At 50.7% G+C, this 23680-nt stretch overlaps 1 pseudogene; it reads right to left on the bottom strand.

Annotated features, from left to right (window-relative positions):
- LOC121580313 overlaps window positions 1-18893 on the bottom strand; it is a 36036-nt pseudogene extending 17143 nt beyond the window's left edge.
- Window positions 18894-23680: the final 4787 nt, after the last annotated feature.

Here is a 23680-nt window from a genome sequence, read left to right as displayed (position 1 = left end):
TATCCACCAAACTACCAGGTGTGAAACAGGGAAGGGGCTCAGGGGGTATGCTAATTTGTTATAGAGCAGACCTAACTCACTCTATTAAATTAATCAAAACAGGAACATTTTACATTTGGCTAGAAATTCAAAAGGAAATGATCTCAACAGAGAAAAATGTCCTCCTATGTGCTACCTATATCCCCCCACCAGAATCCCCATACTTTAATGAAGACAGCTTCTCCATCCTGGAGGTGGAAATCAATCATTTCCAGACCCAGTGACATGTACTAGTCTGTGGCGACCTAAATGCCAGAACTGGACAAAAACCTGACACCCTCAGCACACAGGGGGACAAACACCTACCTGGCAGTGACAGTATTCCCTCCCCCATATGCCCCATAGGCACAACTACGACAACATAACCAACAAAAGCGGGTCACAACTCCTGCAGCTCTGTCGCACGCTGGGTATGTACATAGTCAATGGTAGGCTTCTAGGGGACTCCTATGGTTGGTACACCTATAGCTCATCTCTTGGCAGTTGTACTGTAGACTACATTATCACTGACCTCAACCCAGAGTCTCTCAGAGCATTCACAGTCAGCCCACTGACACCCCTATCAGACCCCAGCAAAATAACAGTCTACTTGATCAGAGCAATACTCAATCATGAGGCATCAAAGCCAAAGGAACTGAATAATATTAAGAAATGCTATAGATGGAAGGAAAGTAGTGTCGAAACCTACCAAAAAACAATTAGGCATCAACAAATTCAATCCCTTTTAGACAATTTCCTGGACAAAACGTTCCACTGTAATAGTGAAGGTATAAACTTGGCAGTAGAAAACCTAAACAGTATATTTGACCTCTCAGCTTCCCTATCAAATCTAAAAATCTCTAACAGAAAACTGAAGAAAAGTAACAACAATGACAAATGGTTTGATGAAGAATGCAAAAACCTAAGAAAGAAATTGAGAAACCTATCCAACCAAAAACATAGAGACCCAGAAAACCAGAGCCTACGCCTTCACTATGGTGAATCACTAAAACAATACAGAAATACACTACGGAAAAAGATGGAACAGCACGTCAGAAATCAGCTCAATGTAATTGAAGAATCCATAGACTCTAACCACTACTGGGAAAATTGGAAAACACTAAACAAACAACAACACGAAGAGCTACAGTGGGGAAAAAAGTATTTAGTCAGCCACCAATTGTGCAAGTTCTCCCACTTAAAAAGATGAGAGAGGCCTGTAATTTTCATCATAGGTACACATCAACTATGACAGACAAAATGAAAAAATAATTTCCAGAAAATCACATTGTAGGATTTTTTATGAATTTATTTGCAAATTATGGTGGAAAATAAGTATTTGGTCAATAACAAAAGTTTCTCAATACTTTGTTATATACCCTTTGTTGGCAATGACACAGGTCAAACGTTTTCTGTAAGTCTTCACAAGGTTTTCACACACTGTTGCTGGTATTTTGGGCCATTCCTCCATGCAGATCTCCTCTAGAGCAGTGATGTTTTGGGGCTGTCGCTGGGCAACACGTACTTTCAACTCCCTCCAAAGATTTTCTATGGGGTTGAGATCTGGAGACTGGCTAGGCCACTCCAGGACCTTGAAATGCTTCTTACGAAGCCAGTCCTTCGTTGCCCGGGCGGTGTGTTTGGGATCATTGTCATGCTGAAAGACCCAGCCACGTTTCATCTTCAATGCCCTTGCTGATGGAATGAGGTTTTCACTCAAAATCTCACGATACATGGCCCCATTCATTCTTTCCTTTACACGGATCAGTCGTCCTGGTCCCTTTGCAGAAAAACAGCCCCAAAGCATGATGTTTCCACCCCCATGCTTCACAGTAGGTATGGTGTTCTTTGGATGCAACTCAGCATTCTTTGTCCTCCAAACACGACGAGTTGAGTTTTTACCAAAAAGTTCTATTTTGGTTTCATCTGACCATATGACATTCTCCCAATCCTCTTCTGGATCATCCAAATGCACTCTAGCAAACTTCAGACGGGCCTGGACATGTACTGGCTTAAGCAGGGGGACACGTCTGGCACTGCAGGATTTGAGTCCCTGGAGGCGTAGTGTGTTACTGATGGTAGGCTTTGTTACTTTGGTCCCAGCTCTCTGCAGGTCATTCACTAGGTCCCCCCGTGTGGTTCTGGGATTTTTGCTCACCGTTCTTGTGATCATTTTGACCCCACGGGGTGAGATCTTGCGTGGAGCCCCAGATCGAGGGAGATTATCAGTGGTCTTGTATGTCTTCCATTTCCTAATAATTGCTCCCACAGTTGATTTCTTCAAACCAAGCTGCTTACCTATTGCAGATTCAGTCTTCCCAGCCTGGTGCAGGTCTACAATTTTGTTTCTGGTGTCCTTTGACAGCTCTTTGGTCTTGGCCATAGTGGAGTTTGGAGTGTGACTGTTGGAGGTTGTGGACAGGTGTTTTTATACTGATAACAAGTTCAAACAGGTGCCATTAATACAGGTATCGAGTGGAGGACAGAGGAGCCTCTTAAAGAAAAAGTTACAGGTCTGTGAGAGCCAGAAATCTTGCTTGTTTGTAGGTGACCAAATACTTATTTTCCACCATAATTTGCAAATAAATTCATTAAAAATACTACAATGTGATTTTCTGGATTTTTTTTTCTCAATTTGTCTGTCATAGTTGACGTGTACCTATGATGAAAATTACAGGCCTCTCTCATCTTTTTAAGTGGGAGAACTTGCACAATTGGTGGCTGACTAAATACTTTTTTCCCCCACTGTATCTATCCAAAACGGAGATGTATGGGTAAACCACTTCTCAAATCTTTTTGGCCCTATAACAAAAACAAACAGCAAAAAAATATACATGATCAAATGCAAATCTTAGAATCAACTATTAAAGACTACCAGAACGCACTGGATTCTCCAATTACATCGAATGAACTACAGGACAAAATACAAACCCTCCAACCCAAAAAGGCCTGTGGTGTTGATGGTATCCTCAATGAAATGATAAAATATACCGACCTCAAATTCCAATTAGCTATACTTAAACTCTTTAACATCATCCTTAGCTCTGGCATCTTCCCCAATATTTGGAACCAAGGACTGATCACCCAATCCACAAAAGTTGAGACAAATTTGAACCCAATAACTACCGTGGGATATGCATCAAGAGCAACCTTGGGAAAATCCTCTGCATTATCATTAACAGCAGACTAGTTCATTTCCTCAGTGAAAACAATGTACTGAGCAAATGTCAAATTGGCTTTTTACCAAATTACTGTACGACAGCCACGTATTCACCCTGCACACCCTAATTGACAAACAAACAAACCAAAACAAAGGCAAAGTCTTCTCATGCTTTGTTGATTTCAAAAAAGCTTTTGACTCAATTTGGCATGAGGGTCTGCTATACAAATTGATGGAAAGTGGTGTTGGGGGAAAAACATACGACATTATAAAATCCATGTACCCAAACAACAAGTGTGCGGTTAAAATTGGCAAAAAACACACGTTTCTTTCCACATGGCCGTGGGGTGAGACAGGGATGCTGTGACACTCTGGCTCCATGGACTTTGATTATTGAGCCAGGGTTGTTCATTTTCTTTTGGGTGTATTTCTATGTTGGTTTCTAGGTGTTCATTTCTATGTTGTGGTGGTTATTATTCATGTGACTCCCAATCGGAGGTAACGAGTGACAGCTGTCGGCTCGTTATCTCTGATTGGGAGCCATATTTAAACTGTTGTGGTTTCACTGTGTGTTTGTGTGTTTTTGTTCCATGTTTCTGTCAGTGTTACAGAGGACTTCACTATCGTCATTTGTTGTTTTTTCGTGGTTGCTTTATTAAATAAAGTCATCATGTTCACTCCACGCGCTGCGTATTGGTCCGCTTCTTCAGACGATCGTGACAGAAAAACCCACCACAAGAGGACCAAGCAGCGTAACAAACGGCAACAGGACCTACCTACACAGGATTTATGGACGCCTCCAAAGGATTCGTGGACATGGGAGGAGATACGGGCTGGAAAGGGTCCTTGGGCACAACCGGAGGAATATCACCGCCCTCGTGAAGAGCTGGAGGCAGCTAAAGCAGAGAGGAGGTGGTATGAGGCGGAAGCACGGAGGCAAGGCTGGAAGCCCGGGAGTACTACCCAAACATTTCTTGGGGAGGAAGCGCCGGGTAAGGAGAAAACGCTGGTGGATGTCCTCCTCGGTTGGGGACAGATAACGCAGGAGGAGGCCGTCCGGTACCGGAGGGCGATGAAGGGGAAGATCAAGGCCCTGGCGAGAGAGGAGCAACGGCGTCAGCAGGGCCATCATCGTTGGAAGGACGAGAGGCAACCCCAAAAAGTTTTTGGGGGGGGGCACATGGCTTGGGCGGCTGGGCAGCAGGAGGCTGCCACAGGGAGACGTGGAGAGAAGGCTATCGGATTACGGGAGCCATTGGCGAGTAGAGGAAGGGAAGTTGTTGCGGCACGGCGTGAGAGACTGATGTGTGTTACCAGTCCGGTCCGGCCCGTTCCTGATCCCCAGTTAAAGCCAGTGGTGTGTGTTCCCAGTACGGACCGGCCTGTTCCTACTCCACGCATCAAGCCCACGGTGTGCGTCGCCAGCCCAGCCCGGCCTGTTCCTACTCCACGCATCAAGCCCACGGTGTGCGTCGCCAGCCCAGCCCGGCCTGTTCCTGCTCCACGCACAGAACCTACGGTGTGCGTCGCCAGCCCAGCCCGGCCTGTTCCTGCTCCACGCACAGAACCTACGGTGTGCGTCGCCAGCCCAGCCCGGCCTGTTCCTGCTCCACGCACAGAACCTACGGTGTGCGTCGCCAGCCCAGCCCGGCCTGTTCCTGCTCCACGCACAGAACCTACGGTGTGCGTCGCCAGCCCAGCCCGGCCTGTTCCTGCTCCACGCACAGACCCTACGGTGTGCGTCGCCAGCCCAGCCCGGCCTGTTCCTGCTCCACGCACCAAGGATACGGTGTGCGTCGACAGCCCTGCCCGGCCTGTTCCTGCTCCACGCACCAAGGATACGGTGTGCGTCGACAGCCCTGCCCGGCCTGTTCCTGCTCCACGCACCAAGGATACGGTGTGCGTCGACAGCCCTGCCCGGCCTGTTCCTGCTCCACGCACCAAGGATACGGTGTGCGTCGACAGCCCGGCCCGGCCTGTTCCGGCCACTCGCACCAGGGATACGGTGCGCGTCGCCAGCCCGACCCGGCCTGTTCCGGCCACTCGCACCAGGGATACGGTGCGCGTCGCCAGCCCGGTCCGGCCTGTTCCTGCCACCCGCACCAAGTCTACGGTGCGCGTCGCCAGCCCGACCTGGCCTGTTCCTGCCACTCGCACCAAACTGACGGTGCGCGTCGCCAGCCCGGTCCGGCCTGTTCCTGCCACCCGCACCAAGTCTACGGTGCGCGTCGCCAGCCCGGTCCGGCCTGTTCCTTCTCCCCGCACTAGCCCTGAGATGCGTGTCCTCAGCCCGGTACCTCCAGTTCCGGCACTACGCGCCAGGCCTAAGGTGCGCCTCAGACGGCCAGAGTCTGCCGTCTGCCCAACGGGCGCCTGAACTGCCCGTCTGCCCAACGGCGCCTGAACTGCCCGTCTGCCCAACGGCGCCTGAACTGCCCGTCTGCCCAACGGCACCTGGACTGCCCGTCTGCCCAACGGCGCCTGAACTGCCCGTCTGCCCAACGGCGCTTGAACTGCCCGTCTGCCCAACGGCGCTAAAGCCGCCCGTCTGTACTGAACCTGCAAAGCCGCCCGTCTGCCATGAGCCTTCAGAGCCGTCCGCCAGACCGGGAGCCGCTAGAGCCTTCCGCCAGACAGGAGCCGCTAGAGCCTTCCGCCAGACAGGATCAGCCAGAGCCTTCCGCCAGACAGGATCAGCCAGAGCCTTCCGCCAGACAGGATCAGCCAGAGCCTTCCGCCAGACAGGATCAGCCAGATCCGTCAGCCAGCCATGAGCAGCCAGATCCGTCAGCCAGCCATGAGCCGTCCAGCCAGGATCCGCCAGGGCCGTCCAGCCAGGATCCGCCAGAGCCGTCCAGCAAGGGATCCGCCAGAGCCGTCCAGCCAGGATCCGCCAGAGCCAGCCAGCCAGGATCCGCCATTTAGCCCGGTGCTGCCCCTTAGTCCGGTGCTGCCCCTGAGTCCGGTGATGCCTCTTAGTCCAGTGCTGTCCCTTAATCCTGTGGGGTTTAGTTGGGGGGTGGTCATTTGGAGGAGGCTACGTAAGCGGGTAGTGACTATGGTGGGGTGGGGACCACGACCAGTGCCAGAGCCGCCACCATGGACAGACGCCCACCCAGACCCTCCCCTAGACTGTATGCTGGTGCGCCCGGAGTTCGCACCTTTAGGGGGGTACTGTGACACTCTGGCTCCATGGACTTTGATTATTGAGCCAGGGTTGTTCATTTTCTTTTGGGTGTATTTCTATGTTGGTTTCTAGGTGTTCATTTCTATGTTGTGGTGGTTATTATTCATGTGACTCCCAATCGGAGGTAACGAGTGACAGCTGTCGGCTCGTTATCTCTGATTGGGAGCCATATTTAAACTGTTGTGGTTTCACTGTGTGTTTGTGGGTTTTTGTTCCATGTTTCTGTCAGTGTTACAGAGGACTTCACTATCGTCATTTGTTGTTTTTTCGTGGTTGCTTTATTAAATAAAGTCATCATGTTCACTCCACGCGCTGCGTATTGGTCCGCTTCTTCAGACGATCGTGACAGATGCAGTTTAAGCCCCACCCTCTTCAACATATATATCAACAAATTGGCGAGGGCACTAGAACAGTCTTCAGCACCCGGCCTCACCCTACTAGAATCTGAAGTGAAATGTCTACTGTTTGCTGATGATCTGGTGCTTCTGTCACCAACCAAGGAGGGCCTACAGCAGCACATAGATCTTCTCCACAGATTCTGTCAGACCTAGGCCCTGACAGTAAATCGTAGTAAGACAAACATAATGGTGTTCCAAAAAAGGTCCAGTTGCCAGGACCACAAATACAAATTCCATCTAGACACCGTTGCCCTAGAGCACACAAAAAACGATACATACCTCGGCCTAAACATCAGTGCCACAGGTAACTTCCACAAAGCTGTGAACGATCTGAGACACAAGGCAAGAAGGGCCTTCTACGCCATCAAAAGGAACATAAAATTCGACATACCAATTAGGATCTGGCTAAAAATACTTGAATCAGTTATAGAACCCATTGCCCTTTATGATTGTGAGGTCTGGGGTCCACTTACCAACCAAGAATTCACAAAATGGGACAAACACCAAAAAGAGACTCTGCATGCAGAATTCTGCAAAAATATCCCCCATGTACAACGAAAAACACCAAATAATGCATGCTGAGCAGAATTAGGCCGATATCCACTAATTATCAAAATCCATAAAAGATCTGTTAAATTCTATAACCACTTAAAAGGAAGCGATTCCCAAACCTTCCATAACAAAGCCATCACCTACAGAGAGATGAACTTGGAGAAGAGTCCCCTAAGTAAGCTGGTCCTGGGGCTCTGTTCACAAACTGTAACGATCCCGGCAGTCTGAGTCGGGTCCTGTCTGTGGACTAGTTTTTCTGCTCGGGATCTCCAGTTTCCCGAGGGTTCTGGAACGCTCCGGGGAGCTCTCTTGATTTCCGCACCTGCATCCCATCAGCAATCTGCACACCTGGTCCTGATCATCACCCTTCTTAGGCTCTGGCCTAACATCCATTCCCTGCCGGATCGTTAGCCATGAACAGTAGGTTTATCAGAGTATCAGTCTTAGAGCTTCTAGCGTTAGTTTTGTTGTTTTGCACCTTGTTGGTTTGTTGTTCACTTACCTCCGTTTTGTTCCATCTGCAGTCACTCGTCCGGAACCTTCACCCCTACCTCTGCCTGATGGTCGGCGGCTGCCGAGCCATCATTGGACCAACAACTGCACCCTCAACAACTCATCCACGCCGCCCGCTCTGTTCCCTGGATTATTCAGCATCACTCGTGAATTTGTAAATAAACACTCACCTTCGTTTCAACTTACCTTGTCCTGGTCTGCTTCTGGGTTCTGGCTTTGTAACTCGTGACAGAACGATCCGGCCAGTAATGAACCCAGCGGACCTGGACTCTGTTCGCCATGCCATTACCCATCAGGAGAAGATGTTGGGCCATCATAGCACGGAGCTACAGGAGATCGCGTTGGCAGTTCGGAACCTTTCTACCGGTCTGACGGAGGTCCAGAACCAGCGCAAGTTTCCGGTGGAGGATCCACTACCGGTTTCACCCATCTCGCCTGCCGCGCCTGAAGCGGTGTCCTTCCGTGAGCCCAAGGTTCCGGCGCCGGATAAATATGAGGGGGAGCTGGGAAGATGCCGTTCTTTCCTTATGCAGTGTGGGTTAGTGTTCGATCTACAGCCCTACTCTTATGCCACAGACAAGGCTAGGATAGCCTTTGTGATTGAGTTGCTGCGTGGTCGAGCGCTGGAGTGGGCTTCAGCCGTTTGGGAACGACAAGACCCCTGCATGGCTTCATACCAGGGGTTCACGGCCGAGATGAGGAAGCTCTTCGACCATTCCGTCCGAGGGAGGGACGCAGCTAGGCGCCTGTTTTCGCTCCACCAAGGAACTCGCAGCGTGGCCGACTTCGTGATCGAGTTCAAGACGTTGGCTGTGGAGAGTGGGTGGAATGAGGAGTCTCTGCAAGCGGCCTTTTACCAGGGTCTGTCGGAGCAGCTCAAGGATGAGCTGATCTCCTATCCGGAGCCTAGTGACCTGGACAGCTTGGTAGCCTTGTCTATTCGGGTGGATAATCGAGTCCGAGAGCGAAGGAGGGAGAAGCAATGGGGTCCGTCCAGTCGATCAGCTTCTCAGTTCCCAGTCGGGTCGGGTGGTGGACCAGAACACGTCGATCATTCTCCACCACAAAGGATTAGTGGAGAGGTCCTCTCTCCCGATTCTGAACCCATGCAAGTGGGGCGGCACGGGTTAACCAAGGAGGAGCGTCAACATAGACGTAAGACCAACTGCTGCCTCTACTGTGGTAGCTCGGGACATTACATCTCCACTTGTTCCCGGCGGTCGTCAAACTGCCCGGCTCGCTAAAGTTGGGAGGACTTTTAGCGAGCCAGTTTCAACCTCTCAGTACCTCTGTCAGACCCCGTTTCCCGGCTACCCTTGTGAACAGGAATCAGAGCTTAGCGATTAACGCTTTTATCGATTCAGGTGCCGATGGAAGCTTTCTTGATGCCGAGTTGGTGGAACAGCTGGGGCTTTCCAAGGAGCAATTGCCGGAAGCCATTGAAGCGACCACTCTGAACGGCAGTAGTCTGGCACGTATCACGATGAGGACTGAACCGGTTAAGATGCTGTTGTCGGGGAATCATTCGGAGATGATTTCATTCTTCATTCTGCCGTCTTCCCATGTTCCTCTGGTCCTTGGATACCCCTGGCTGAAGGAACACAATCCCACGTTCGATTGGGTGACGGGCAAGGTAACGAGTTGGAGCCTTGATTGTCATGCTAACTGTCTCAAGACTGCCTGTCCCCATTCGGTTCCCAGTCAGGTGATTGAGGCTAAACCCCCAGATTTGTCCCTGGTTCCCGAGACATATCACGATTTGGGGGAAGTGTTCAGTAAGCAGAAGGCTCTGTCACTCCCTCCCCCACCGACCATATGATTGTGCCATCAACCTGTTCCCTGGAGCTGTCTACCCCAAGGGAAGGTTATACAGTATCTCCCGCCCTGAACGTGAGGCTTTGGAGACCTACATCAAGGAGTCCCTAGCTGCTGGTCTCGTTCGTCCCTCGTCATCACCCCTGGGGGCAGGATTCTTCTTTGTGGGTAAGAAGGATGGCTCTCTTCGACCGTGTATTGATTATCGGGGGTTGAATGACATCACGGTCAAGAACAAGTATCCCCTGCCCTTGATGAGTTCTGCCTTCGACTCCTTACAGGGTGCTACGGTGTTCACCAAGCTAGACCTACGCAATGCGTATCACATGGTCCGGATCAGAGAGGGAGACGAGTGGTTGACGGGGTTCAATACACCGATGGGTCACTTCGAGTATCAGGTGATGCCGTTTGGACTGACCAATGCTCCAGCGGTATTCCAGAGTATGGTGAACGACGTCCTGAGAGATATGATCGGTCTCTTTGTGTTTGTTTACCTGGATGACATTCTGATCTTCTCGAAGGAACCTTCCGACCACGTCCAGCATGTCCGGCAGGTTCTGCAGCGATTGTTGGAGAATCGCCTGTTCGTGAAGGCCGAGAAGTGCGAGTTTCACGCCCACACGACATCCTTTCTCGGGTACATCATCTCCAGGGGAGAGATTAGGATGGACCAGGAGAAGGTTAGAGCGGTTCTGGAATGGGCCCAGCCCGGTACGAGATTGCAGCTCCAGAGATTTTTGGGGTTTGCGAATTTCTACCGCAGATTCATCCGGGATTACAGCCGTGTGGCCGCTCCGTTAACTGCCTTGACTTCCAGTATCAGGAGCTTCAAGTGGAATCCGGAGGCGGATCGAGCGTTTCTGGATTTGAAGAGGCGATTCACCAACGCACCGATTCTCTCTCAACCGGACACGGCCCGTCAGTTCGTCGTTGAAGTGGACGCGTCTGATGTGGGAGTTGGCGCCATCCTGTCGCAGCGATGCTCCACGGACAGTAAACTCCATCCCTGCGCCTACTACTCTCGTCGCCTTTCGCCTGCGGAGAGGAATTACGATGTGGGTAACCGGGAGCTTCTCGCGGTGAAACTTGCCTTGGAGGAGTGGCGCCACTGGTTGGAGGGGGCGGAGCAACCGTTTATTGTCTGGACTGACCACAAGAATCTTGCTTACGTGCAATCGGCTAGACGTCTCAACTCCCGTCAGGCCAGGTGGTCGTTGTTTTTCGGACGATTCAATTTTCCCCTGACGTTCCGACCTGGATCTAAGAACGGCAAGGCGGACGCCTTGTCTCGGATGTTCTCCAAGACGGAGGAGGGTGGGTCCAAGACCGAGACAATTCTCCCCCGGAACTGCGTCGTGGGAGCTGTTAGGTGGAAGATTGAGGAGGAGGTGAGGGCGGCTCTTCGGACGCAGCCCGGTCCCGGTAACGGTCCACCCGGTCGGTTGTTTGTGCCTGAGTCGGTTCGTCCTGCGGTCCTCAAATGGTCCCACGCCAGCAAGATGGCTTGTCACCCTGGCGTGGCTCGGACGATGGCGTTTCTTCGCAGACGTTTTTGGTGGCCTGCCATGGCCGAGATACTCGGGGTTATGTTGCTGCCTGTCCAGTGTGTGCGCAGAATAAGGGTACCAATCGGCCCAGCTCTGGACTACTTCACCCCTTCCTATTCCCCGGCGACCATGGTCGCATCTGGCCCTGGACTTTGTCACTGGGTTGCCCGCTTCTGAGGGGAACACGGTCGTTCTGACTATCGTGGACAGATTCAGCAAGTTCGCCCACTTTGTGCCAATTGCCAAGCTTCCCTCTGCCTCGGAGACGTCCGAGATCCTGGTTAGGGAGGTTTTCAGGGTCCACGGGTTGCCCAGTGATATTGTTTCCGACCGTGGCCCTCAGTTTACCTCTGCTGTCTGGAAGTCCTTCTGTTTGGCCATTGGAGCTACAGTCAGTCTCACATCTGGTTTTCACCCCCAATCTAATGGTCAGGCGGAGAGAGCCAACCAGAAGATGGAATCCACGCTACGCTGCCTGGCCTCTTCCAACCCCACCTCCTGGGTCTCTCAGTTGCCTTGGGTTGAGTATGCCCACAATACTCTCCCCTACATCTGCCACTGGGATGTCTCCCTTCCAGTGCCTGTATGGCTACCAACCTCCCTTGTTCCCTTCTCAGGAGAAGGAGCTCTCAGTGCCTTCTGTTCAGGCCCATATTCGTCGTTGCCACCGGACCTGGCATCGGGCCAGAAGGGCACTCCTTAGAGTTTCGGACCGGTATCAGCTCCAGGCGAATCGTCGCCGGATCCCCGCTCCCACCTACACCATCGGAGATAGGGTCTGGTTGGCCACACGGGATCTTCCTTTACGGACTGAGTCTAGGAAGTTGTTACCGAAGTTCATTGGTCCGTTTGTGGTGGAGAAGGTGATCAACCCGGTGGCAGTTCGACTCAAACTCCCGAGGACGCTCAGAGTCCATCCCACCTTTCATGTCTCCTGCCTCAAGCCTGTTTTCCTCAGTCCTCTGTTGCCTCCTCCGCCTCCTCCTCCTCCTCCTCGGATGATCGGAGGTGGTCCTGCCTACACGGTGCGACGCATCATGGATTCCAGACGGCGGGGCCGGGGTTTCCAGTATCTCGTGGACTGGGAGGGGTATGGTCCTGAAGAGAGGAGTTGGATTCCGCGGCGACAGATCCTAGATGCTGACCTCATCCGTGACTTCTACCGCCTCCATCCTGGCGCTCCGGGAGTCCGCCCGGTGGCGTTCGTCGGAGGGGGGGTACTGTAACGATCCCGGCAGTCTGAGTCGGGTCCTGTCTGTGGACTAGTTTTTCTGCTCGGGATCTCCAGTTTCCCGAGGGTTCTGGAACGCTCCGGGGAGCTCTCTTGATTTCCGCACCTGCATCCCATCAGCAATCTGCACACCTGGTCCTGATCATCACCCTTCTTAGGCTCTGGCCTAACATCCATTCCCTGCCGGATCGTTAGCCATGAACAGTAGGTTTATCAGAGTATCAGTCTTAGAGCTTCTAGCGTTAGTTTTGTTGTTTTGCACCTTGTTGGTTTGTTGTTCACTTACCTCCGTTTTGTTCCATCTGCAGTCACTCGTCCGGAACCTTCACCCTACCTCTGCCTGATGGTCGGCGGCTGCCGAGCCATCATTGGACCAACAACTGCACCCTCAACAACTCATCCACGCCGCCCGCTCTGTTCCCTGGATTATTCAGCATCACTCGTGAATTTGTAAATAAACACTCACCTTCGTTTCAACTTACCTTGTCCTGGTCTGCTTCTGGGTTCTGGCTTTGTAACTCGTGACACAAACACAAACAGACGACCCAGGATGCCCCAGGACAACAACAACACAATTAGACCCAACCAAATCATGAGAAAACAAAAAGAGAATTACTTGACACACTGGAAAGAATTTACAAAAAAACAAAGCAAACTAGAATGCTATTTGGCCCTATACAGAGAGTACAGAGTGGCAGAATACCTGACCACTGAGACTGATCCAAACTTAAGGAAAGCTTTGACTATGTACAGACTCAGTGAGCATAGCCTTGCTATTGAGAAAGGCCGCCGTAGGCAGACCTGGCTCTCAAGAGAAGACAGGCTATGTGCACACTGCCCACAAATTGAGGTGGAAACTGAGCTGCACTTCCTAACCGTCTGCCAAATGTATGATCATATTAGAGACACATATTTCCCTCATATTACAGAGATCCACAAAGAATTAGAAAACAAACCCAATTTTGATAAACTCCCTTATCTACTGGGTGTGCCATCACAGCAGCAAGATTTTTGACCTTTTGCCACAAGAAAAGGGCAACCAGTGAAGAACAAACACCATTGTAAATACAACCCATATTTATGTTTATTTATTTTCCCATTTGTACTTTAACTATTTGCACATTGTTACAACACTGTATATATACATAATATGACATTTGAAATGTCTTTATTCTTTTGGAACTTCTGAGTGTAATGTTTACTGTTAATATTTATTGTTTATTTCACTTTTGTTTACTATCTACTTCACTTGCTTTGGCAATGTTAACATACGTTTCCCATGCCAATAAAGCTGTTAAATTGAAATTGAAATTGAATTGAATTGAGAGAGAGACAGACAAACAGAGAGACAGGGATGTACAGATACAGATTATTGACAGTACGTAATGATAGTAATTAGACTGTCACGCCCTGGCTCTGGGGACTCTAGTATGTTGAGCCAGGGTGTGAGTTTTCATTTGTTTATGTTCTAGTTGTTGTATATCTATGTTGGCCAGGGTGGCTCCCAATCAGAGACGGCTGTAGCTCGTTGTCTCTGATTGGGAGTCATACTTAGGTAGCCGTTAGGCATTCATTATTTGTGGTTTCTTGTTCCGTGTGGGTTTGTTTATGTAACCAGGGACGTCACGTTTTCGTTTTGTTGTTTTGATCGTGTGATCATTCTAATAAATAAAATGTTCGCATTCAATGCTGCGCCTTGGTCCTCCTCTATGAATGATGATCGTGACAGAAGAAACCACCTAGATGTGACCAAGCAGCGTGTCCAGGAGCCATCGCCAGGGAGATCCCTAACAGATCTCCTTCGCCTCCTCGACTGGGTCAAGCCGAGTGAGGAAGAGAAGGGCTTGACATTGTGGCAGAAGGGCGAAAGGCTGGCGAGGGACATGGAGACCTGGTCCACGGGTAGGGGAGACGCCCAGAAATTTTTTAGGGGGGGCTAACGCCGTGGACGACGGGCCAGCAGGAGACCGCGGCAGAGCGGCCCAGCGGATTGGCAGAGGAGGCCGCCAGGTTACGGGGGCCACTGGTCGAAGAGGGGGTGGAAGATGTAGAGGCACGGCGAGAGGTACTGGCGTGTGTTGCCAGTCCGGTCCGGCCTGTTCCTGATCCCCACGTAGGGCCAGTGGTGTGTGTTCCCAGTACGGTCCGGCCTGTTCCTGCCACTCGCACCAAGTCTACGGTGCGCATCGCCAGCTCGGCCCGGCCCATTCCTGCTCCCCGCACCAAGTCAGTGGTGCGTTTCGTCAGCCCTGTCCGGCCCGTTCCTGCTCTCCGCACCAAGTCTGTGGTGCGCGTCGCCAGCCCAGTCCGGCCCGTTCCTGCTCCCCGCACCAAGTCTGTGGTGTGTTTCGTCAGCCCTGTCCGGCCCGTTCCTGCTCCCCGCACCAAGTCAGTGGTGCGTTTCGTCAGCCCGGCACGGCCCGTTCCTGCTCCCCGCACCAAGTCAGTGGTGCGCGTCGTCAGCCCGGCACGGCCCGTTCCTGCTCCCCGCACCAAGTCAGTGGTGCGCTTCGTCAGCCCGGTCCGGCCCGCTCCTGCTCCCCGCACCAAGTCAGTGGTGCGTTTCGTCAGCCCGGCTCGGCCCGCTCCTGCTCCCCACACCAAGCCAGTGGTGTGCGTCGTCAGTCCGGCACGGCCCGTGCCTGTTCCACCGGTGGCGGGTCCGGCACCGGTCAGGTGCTGCGTCACGCCGGAGCTAGAGCAATCCGCTCCACCAGTGTTCAGTTCAGCTCTGGTCAGCGGGGCCAGACCGGACCAGGGGTACTTTGGGGGGTTAGAGAAGGAGTGGGGGTCATGTCCGGAGCCGGATCCGCCGCCGAGGCGGAGTGCCCACCCGGTCCCTCCCCTGTTGTATTTGGTTGGCGCGGTCGGAGTCCGCGCCTTTAGGGGGGGGTACTGTCACGCCCTGGCTCTGGGGACTCTAGTATGTTGAGCCAGGGTGTGAGTTTTCATTTGTTTATGTTCTAGTTGTTGTATATCTATGTTGGCCAGGGTGGCTCCCAATCAGAGACGGCTGTAGCTCGTTGTCTCTGATTGGGAGTCATACTTAGGTAGCCGTTAGGCATTCATTATTTGTGGTTTCTTGTTCCGTGTGGGTTTGTTTATGTAACCAGGGACGTCACGTTTTCGTTTTGTTGTTTTGATCGTGTGATCATTCTAATAAATAAAATGTTCGCATTCAACGCTGCGCCTTGGTCCTCCTCTATGAATGACGATCGTGACATAGACATAATAAGACAATGAGATAAGGCTGTGAATGTAATCAAATCTGCTAGACAGCTATTACAGACAGCTATTGTAGACAGCTATTACAGATAGCTATTACATACTGCTATTATAGACAGCTATTATAGATCTGAGGTGTGCCATTCTTACCAGTCCCGTCTCCTCAAACCGCTTTTTGTCTGCACTGTCTATGACATAGATCTGGAAGATGAAAATAATGAACCAGAAACATCCACATAGTTATCCAAAAGTATCATTTCACCATAGCCATGACATATTTACTACATGCAATAATCATCCTCTAGGCCCACAACATTTATATCATGGGATTGTTGGGAATGGCTGTTCTCCTTACAGTAATGAGCTACCATCTCAGTAATACAGTAATGAATTACCATCTCAGTAATACAGTAATGAGCTACCATCTCAGTAATACAGTAATTAATTACCATCTCAGTAATACAGTAATGAATTACCATCTCAGTAATACAGTAATGAGCTACCATCTCAGTAATACAGTAATTAATTACCATCTCAGTAATACAGTAATGAATTACCATCTCAGTAATACAGTAATGAGCTACCATCTCAGTAATACAGTAATTAATTACCATCTCAGTAATACAGTAATTAATTACCATCTCAGTAATACAGTAATGAGCTACCATCTCAGTAATACAGTAATGAGTTACTATCTCAACATGAGGATCATAAGACAGAATGGTTGCTATACTGCAGTGGATCTGAATGACCCTGTTAGGTACTCACCAGTAAGTCTGTGTTTTCGAGGTATTTTTTCCAGAAGGATCTTCCTCTGTCCTCCGATGTCCCATACGTTCAGCTTCATTCCATGTGAGGCCACGCTCTTTATGTTAAAGCCCTGGGTTCAAACACAAACCATGGGTTAGTACATAATGTCTGGGCCTTTCAATAGAGAGCTGTTGTTGAGGCCCGCTACCCTTCTAGGAGATAGAGAGCTGTTGTTGAGGCCCTCTACCCTTCTAGGAGATAGAGAGCTGTTGTTGAGGCCCTCTAGGAGCTAAAAGGATTAAGTCAAGTCAAGCCCAACACTCATCACTGTGATGTCAGAACAACAAGGAATGATACTCAAGACTTACAGTTAAGGATTTACCTATGAACCTAGGACAGGGGTGTCAAACTCATTCCATGGAGGGCCTAGTGTCTACTGGTTTTTCCATTCAATTAAGACCTAGACAACCAGGTGAGGGGAGTTCCTTACTAATCGGTGACCTTAAATCATCAATCAAGTACAAGGGAGGAGTGAAAACCCACTAAGGCAGCATTGGAGTGGTTCTCCATTGTCTGTGTCAGAGTCATTTGTTGTTTTGTTCCGTCACCTGAGTTGATAGTGTGGTGTAATGCTATAGCTGCATTGGTGAATTTCATGGTGTCTTACGTGCTGTGAGAGAAAGATAAAGACAGAGAGAGAGAGAGAGAGAGAGAGAGAGAGAGAGAGAGAGAGAGAGAGAGAGAGAGAGAGAGAGAGAGAGAGAGAGAGAGAGAGAGAGAGAGAGAGAGAGAGAGAGAGAGAGAGAGAGAGAGAGAGAGAGAGAGAGAGAGAGAGAGAGAGAGAGAGTGTGTGTGTGTGTGTGTGTGTGTGTATACTCTCTGACCTGTGTGGGTGTGATAGTGTTGATGTCTTCTGAGGCGAGGCTCTTTAATAGGGTGGTCTTGCCTGCGTTATCCAGACCCAGTAGGATTATCCTCAGCTCCACACTCTCTGTGGTCCCCTTCAACTTCTGAAGGACCGAGAGCAAGCTCTGACCAACACATTCAGTTCAGTAAAATTCCATTCATTTCATTACTGCTTGACACTATAGTTCATTTACCATAACAATCCCAATACGCTTGACTATGGCTATCAGGCCTTAGTGACGCTATAAGTCTAGACAACTTGTGACCATAGCAATTTCAAGGTTCTTAATGAAAGGTATCCATCCATCCCCATCCATCCATCCAACCATCCATCCCCATCCCCATCCCCATCCATCCATCCATCCAACCATCCATCCCCATCCCCATCCCCATCCCCATCCATCCCCATCCCCATCCATCCATCCAACCATCCATCCCCATCCCCATCCCCATCCCCATCCATCCCCATCCCCATCCCCATCCCCATCCATCCACATCTATCCATCCATCCACATCCATCCATCCATCCATCCATTCCCATCCATCCATCCGTCCATCAATCCCCATCCATCCATCCATCCCCATCCATCCATCCATCCATCATCCCTATCCATCCATCCATCCACCCATCTGATTGGTAGCTGACTAGCAGCAGGTTTTATTCCCAGAGGGGAGGTCCATTCTGATCTCTCGGGTAGGTCCTAATAGGCCCTTTTTAGTGGCCCCATGTAGAGTATGTCCCACATCATTTACATCATCATCATCATCAGGAGGAAACAGGAAGTACATGGAGAGAGGGAATGACTGTCCTAATTTCCATTCTGATAATTTCCATTCCATTAATGACATGCTTTGTGTTTTATGAGACAACCAGGAGAATAATAAACACCTTGTTATGACTCACACTAACTGTCTGTTTAGAACCTTAGTAAGTCTCTCTCTCTCTCTCTCTCTCTCTCTCTCTCTCTCTCTCTCTCTCTCTCTCTCTCTCTTGTTCAAACTAATAAAGGACGAGCCATAGAACCCTCAATAATCTCCTCATTGGTCACACTAATATAGGGCGAGCTATAGAAGTCTCAATCATCTTCTCATTGGTCACACTAATATAGGACGAGCTATAGAAGTCTCAATCATCTTCTCATTGGTCACACTAATACAGGATGAGCCATAGAAGCCTCAATCATCTCCTCATTGGTCACACCAATATAGGACGAGCCATATAAGCCTCAATCATCTCCTCATTGGTCACACTAATATAGGACGAGCCATGGAAGCCTCAATCATCTCCTCATTGGTCACGCTAATATAGGACGAGCAATAGAAGCCTCAATCATCTCCTCACAGGACGAGCCATAGAAGCCTCAATCATCTCCTCATTGGTCACGCTAATATAGGACGAGCCATAGAAGCCTCAATCATCTCCTCATTGGTCACACTAATATAGGACGAGCCATATATGTCTCAATCATCTCCTCATTGGTCACACTAATAAAGTACAAGCCATAGGAGCCTCAATATTAGGCCACATACCTTTGTAGCTTCTCCCATGGTTGAGTGTGTTGTGTAGCGTAGCCCAAAGGCTGCAGCTGCATTCTCTGCTAAACCCAACTGGTAAGCTAGCTTCTATCCAGGACAGGTCACCTGTTAGTTAGGGTGAAAACAAGGCACCTGCATTCACCTCCTCCTTCCTCTTAAAAAAACCTTGTGTGTATGTGTGTGTATGCTTGAGTGTGTGTGTGTGTGTGTGTGTGTGTGTGTGTGTTTGACAGTCGGTGAGTTGTCTCCCTACATTAGCTTGCTCTCCACTAGTGGGTTAGCGAAGAGGAAAGGGGACGAGGGGGAGGGGGAAGGGGAGGTGGAGGGGGAGGGGGATGGGGAGGGAGAGGGGTAGGGAGATGCGACTAGGATTAAGAGGCCAGAATTAGCCCTCGTCTTCTGTCCACATTCACCTCCAACCCCCTCTCCCTCCCCTGGATTATCTCTAAACCACCTGCTAAACTGAAGAAACAGCCTTACTGACTCTACGCCACACACACACACACACACACACACACACACACACACACTTCAAAATCAAGCCTGACCCTACCATATGGTACTGCAAACACATAGCCATTGTTCCCTCTGTTCCTACACACACACACACACACACACACACACCAACTCCCCACATCTTCTTCCTGCTTCATCATCCTGTCTACTCTCAAACTCTTCATCACGAGGTGTGACTCAGTGTTTCACTATGTGTGAGAGCAGTGGTCTGAGCTGTGTCTGTGTGTCTCTGCAAGCAGTCAGTGGGATTACATGGAGTAGGCCAGAGCTATGCATGGATTACAGCATTTCCTGGTTCTTTTCCTCAACTGAATGGAGATGGGATGCAGTGGGAGTGGCTAATCTGGTTGCTAAGAGCCCATTGCCAGGTTACAGAATAGAGCAGTCCTGTCCTGGCCAGGCCTCTTACACATTGTGACGTCACGAGAGGCTACACAGCTTTCAGCGGGATTGCTCAAGTAGTGCAAGGAGACAAGGTTCAAACAAAACAAGGATTTTATTATAGGTCTTGGGAAATTAACGAAAATATAACAAAATTCTGTTCTCTTGTGGCTCTTTAAGGGTTAACAGTTCAGGGATGTCTCTTCCACATCCAAAATCATAATTCTCACTCGCTCAGATAACTTTTCCCCAGCCTTACTGTAGTCCACGTTGCAGCTATTGGCCAACCCAGCCAAAAGTCCTTCCAAAAATCTCTCACGTATTTCCGCAGGTGCATATATCCAAAGGTGAGTATTTCCCAAAGGTAAGTATCTCCAAATCCTTATATTCCTCATGGAAGTGGACGTGCAGCACTCTTGTCCTCCAGAGAGCCCAGGTTGGAGACTGTGTCTCTTCCCTTCCCAAACCTTCAGCTCATCAGCTCCTCATTTGTTTCAGCTGCGTGGGAAGATTGGCCATAGAGGGGTGGAGTTCCCGACCATACCAGCAGATGGAGCCATAGCTGTCTGGGTTTGCAGCCACCTCATGGGGATGTAACGTCCCTCCAGGACACAGCCTCTCGTGACATCACACATCCCCCTCTTCGGGACCGACGTCCTCGTCGGGGTAAAGGCAGCGAAGAAGGCATCACGCCGGGAGAGGGCGTCCGCATTGCTGTGGTGCTTGCCAGCCCTGTGGACAACAGAAAAGTTAAACGGTTGCAAGCTCAAAAACCATCTGGTTACTCTACTGTTTGATTCCTTGTTCTTGGCCATCCACTGCAGAGGGGCGTGATCAGATACCACCATGAAACGTCGGCCCAGGAGATAGAACCGAAGGGACTCCAGGGCCCAGACTACAGCCAGACATTCTTTCTCCACCGTTGAATAGTTCTTCTCTCTTGGAAGTAACTTTCTGCTTAGGTAGAGAATGGGATGTTCTTCACCGTCATGTGCCTGGGTGAGGACAGCACCCAGACCCACCTCCGAAGCATCCGCTTGGACAATGAATTCCTTCTTGAAGTCTGGTGCCACCAGGATCGGACTGGAGCAGAGTGCTCGCTTCAGGTTGAGGAAAGCCGCCTCCGCCGCAGGGTTCCACTTCACCATTCGTGAGTGGCGTTTGGTCGTCAGCTCCGTCAACGGTGCAGCTATGGTAGCAAAATCTGCAATAAAGCGTCTATAGTAGCCAGCGAGGCCCAAAAATGACCTTACTTGCTTCTTGGTGATGGGCTGTGGCCAGTCCTGTATGGCCCGCAGTTTGGCTTCCTGTGGTTTGACCAACCCCGCCCAATGGTGTACCCCAGGTAGTTTGTCTCACTGAAGGCCAGCTTGCACTTCTTCGGGTTTGCCGTGAGCCCTGCTTCCCTGAGCGAATCCAGCACCGCTTGTACCCGGGGTATGTGGCTGGCCCAATCCGGACTTTGTATAACAACATCATCCAAATAAGCCGCTGCGTGCCTCTTGTGGGGCGCAAGGACTCGATCCATCAGGCGTTGGAACGTGGCAGGTGCCCCGTGGAGACCAAACGGAAGTCGGGGTATACTGGTAGAGCCCCTCCCGGGGTGGCAAAGGCTGTCTTCTCCTTAGACGCCGGGGTCAGGGGCACCTGCCAGTAGCCTTTTGTGAGATCAAGAGTGGTTAGGAAACGAGCATGCCCCAAGGAATCTATTAAATCATCGACACGAGGCATTGGGTATGCATCAAATTCAGACACTTCATTCAACTTTCGATAGTCATTACAAAATCGTACTGAACCGTCTGGCTTGGGAACTAGTACGATGGGACTTGCCCAGGCACTGTGGGACTCTTCGATTACTCCCAACTCCCGCATCTTCCTTACCTCCTTCTGTATAACCACTTTACGAGCCTCTGGCACGCGGTACGGGCGCTGGTTTACCGTTCGGCCAGGCATGGTGCGGATCTCATGTTGGACCACCTCTGTGTGACCGGGAAGGGAGGAGAAGACATCCTGGTTCTGCTCCACGAGTTCCAGGGCCATCTGTCGTTGATGTGGGGACAGATTTGGACCCAGCTGAACCTCTTCTCGCGCCGGTTCCTTGGTCTCTGTGGGGGTAGACAGCTGAACAGCGCCTCTCTGGTGTGCCACTTCTTTAAAGGTTAACATGATAAATCTGCTCAGTTTTTCTTTTATCTGGTTGCCTCACCTTGTAGTTTACTTCTCCCATGCGTTCAATGACCTCATATGGTCCTTGCCAGGTTGCCAGGAATTTACACTCAACGGTTGGCACCAGGACCAGCACTCTGTCCCCCGGCTTAAACTCCCTGGGTTGAGCAGATCTGTTGTAGGAGGCTTGCTGTTGCCGCTGACTGGCCTCCAGGTGTTCCCGCATCATGGGATAGATGGCCTTCATTCTCTCCCTCATAGCCCCGACATGGTCGATCAGTGTCCGCTGTTGGCATGGCTGCTCCTCCCAGGCCTCCTTGGCGATGTCGAGCAGTCCTCTGGGTCTGTAGGAAAGCAAGAGCTCAAAGGGTGAAAAACCAGTAGAAGACTGAGGTACCTCTCTCACCGCAAATAATATGTAGGGTAACAGCTGATCCCAGTTGCGCCCATCTTCCCCCTACCGCTTTCCGCAGCATGGATTTTAGTGTTTTGTTAAAACGTTCGACTAGGCCATCTGTCTGGGGGTGGTAGACCGAGGTTCTCAGCTGTTTGATTTTCAGTAAAGCACAGAGTTCTTTCATCACCCTGGACATGAATGGAGTCCCTTGGTCCGTCAATATCTCTTTTGGGATTCCCAGACTAGTTGAGAGACGGAACAGCTCCTTGGCGATTTGTCTGGATGTAGCCTTCCTCAGCGGAATGGCCTCCGGTACCGGGATGCATAGTCCAGAATGACCAGAATGTATTGATGTCCCCTGGAACTTTTCGGTAAGGGCCCGACTATGTCTAATCCAATCCTCTCAAAAGGAGTTTCGATAATGGGCAAGGGAATGAGCGGGTTTCTATATGTGGGCTTTGGCGCAACCTGCTGACACTCAGGGCAACTACGGCAGTAGTTCTCTATCTCTTTGTGTACTCCTGGCCAAAAGAAACGTTGCATGATTCTTTCCTTAGTCTTCTCTACCCCCAAGTGGGCCCCTAGCGGGTGTGTGTGTGCTAGGTTGAGTACTGTGGCCCGATAGGGCTGTGGCACGAGGAGCTGTTCATGCACTTCATCATTTTTCTTGACTATCTGATATACTAACCCCCGGTTTACTGCGAAATGGGGGTAAGTAGGGTTTGTCCTATCACCTAACACTACACCTTCTAATACCTGCACATTTCTTAAGGCATTTGCAAGAGTAGGATCTTGTAATTGAGCCGTACCATACTGGCCTGTGAGAGGGGGAAGCTCTTGGGTGCCTGGGACGTCTTCTTCACTGGAGAACGGAGCACTTTCCTGGGCTGCGTTCTCTTCTCCCGTATCCGGACCAGTCTCGGTGTCGGTCTGGGCACCTGCCATCCCTATCAGAGCCCGGGCGGGAGTGAGTAACTCGGAGGATTGCACCGGAGCCTTCCCAGGATGAGTCTTGCCTCTCCGTTTCCGAGGTACTCGGGTTATCCTCTCCTGAGACTCTCTCCAGAGTGGGTAAAAGGCTCGGCAGTCTCGTCCAATTAGGACAGGGACGGGGAGGGAATCAACCACCCCCCGCCGTCGTGTGTATGGTTCCCCGTGTGCTGGTCATTGTAAGTTCAGTAATGGGGTATTCTCTGGTGTCCCCATGGACACAGGAAACTGGGAGGACTTTCCCCGGGGTCAGACACGTTGGGCCCACCAAATCCTTACGCACCAGGGTGGCCCGGCTACCAGAATCCAGTAAGGCCTCCACATCATGGTGATTCACAGTTACCGGGCAGGTGGGGGGGTCGATCTGGGCCGCCATCTACGACTCCCAAGAG

Source organism: Coregonus clupeaformis, chromosome 2 (genome assembly GCF_020615455.1).
Source record: "Coregonus clupeaformis isolate EN_2021a chromosome 2, ASM2061545v1, whole genome shotgun sequence".
NCBI lineage: Eukaryota > Metazoa > Chordata > Actinopteri > Salmoniformes > Salmonidae > Coregonus > Coregonus clupeaformis.
Note: the sequence above shows the minus strand (reverse complement) of the source record. Positions and strands in the feature narration are given on the sequence as shown.